Here is a 1907-nt window from a genome sequence, read left to right as displayed (position 1 = left end):
CGACTGACAACAATACGAATACTGTGTATGGGAGCAAGAATGCTCCTATGAATGCGTGGCCCAGATAAAGGTAATCCAAGGCAAACAATACAGAAGGTATTCAGGGAAAGAGGTGGCAAGCAGCTGGTCCAACTCTCTTTACACAAAGGTAGAAAAATCACTTCAAGGGGAAATGTCTACTGGCAATTCTTGACTTACAACCGTTCACTTAGGGATCATTCAAAGTTACAACGGCACTGAAAAAAGTGAATTTTTTTTCACACAAGCGTTGCAGTTTCCCTGCAGGCATGCAATTAAAATTCAGACACTTGGCAACTGATTCAGATTTATGACGGTTACAGCGTCCCCGGGGTCATGTTGATCCCCTTTGGCGACCTTCTGACAAGCAAAGTCAACAAGGGAACCAGATTCACTTAACAACCGGGTTACTAACTCATCAACTGCAGTGATTCATCTAACAACTGAGGCAAGGTTGTAAATCGGGGCAACACTTGCTTAACAAAGGTCTCACTTAACAACAGAAAAGTTGGGTTCAACTGTGATCTTAAGTTGAGGACAAGACATGGCTCCAGAAAAGTGGCATTCTACCCTGGGTGTTTATTAATAAATAAACAACACATCCTCTCCAGCAAAGCCTGGATTGACTTTTCAAGTAGCTCTTAGTCCTGCTGGAAAACTTAAGCATCCCAACTTTCAGCAGTTGCAGCATATTTCCCTTTGTGACAGGACTATAAATTGAAGCAAATGTGGGCATTTTGCCACGAAGCCATAGATTCATTCTTCAGGCAGTGCCCTGCGGCCTTGTAACTTTTTCTGGAAAATGACGGATGGAGCCTAATCAAAAATACGTTCTTTTTGATGTACATTGGAAATAAGTCATTTCTTCCTGGTAATTCACTTCAAATGATTTTAAAATCCTTTTACACGTTTGGATGATTTAATACCCTTAAGTTGAAACATGAAGCACCCTGCAGGAATCGGTGCTGTTCTTCCTACCAGTCGGCCTTAAATCACGGATCACATCATCCAGAGCACTTTCATAACTTGGAGATCTTACTGCAATCATTTTTATGTTGAGCTTGTAATGAAGCAACTGTAAAAAAAGTAGTCATGAATTTGCAGTGAACTTTAAAGGGAAAAAAAATCTGATAAATTGGAGAATCGGTTGTTCTAACCGGGGAAATAAACAGCAAGGAATGTCTTTGGCTTTGCTAATTCGGAGAAGACTGAAGATTTAAACTAAGATGTGTATGTGACACATGACCACAACTGAGCTCAAAATTTCTGTTGCTAATTGAAATTAATTGAATTTTGCCCCGTTTTACGACCTTTCTTGCCACAGTCGTTAAATGAGTAACACGGTCGTGAAGCGAATCTTGCTTCCCCTTCAACTTTGCTTGTCAGAAGATCACAAAAGGGGATCATGTGACTCTGGGACAATGCGACCATCATAAACATGAATCAGTTGCCAAGAGTCTGAATTTTGATCCTGTGTCCGTGGCGATGCTGCAACAGCCGTAAATGTGAAATACGGTCATAAGTTACTCCTTAGTGCTGTTGTAACTTCGAACAGTCACTAAATGCACCGTTGTAAATCAAGGACTATCTTAATAATATTCTTGTCTCCACTGTTAACGTATCCTCCAATTATTTTTGGCATTTCATGGATTAAGAAGCACTGTGGCGTCGTGGTTAAGGTGACTTTATAATTTTATTTATTTATTTATAATTTAATTTGTATCCCGCCCTTCTCCTCACCGGACTCAGGGCGGCTAACAGCCTTATAAAACAACATTACAATAAATATCCATATTAAAACCAAATTAAAAGAAAATATTCGTAAAGGCCAATCGTTAAAATTACCCTTAAAATTACCCTTAAAAACCCCACTAAAATTCCCTAGGCCA

Source organism: Protobothrops mucrosquamatus, unplaced genomic scaffold (genome assembly GCF_001527695.2).
Source record: "Protobothrops mucrosquamatus isolate PMUCROS unplaced genomic scaffold, P.Mucros_1.0 scaffold12082, whole genome shotgun sequence".
NCBI classification, from domain to species: Eukaryota; Metazoa; Chordata; class Lepidosauria; order Squamata; family Viperidae; genus Protobothrops; species Protobothrops mucrosquamatus.
Note: the sequence above shows the minus strand (reverse complement) of the source record.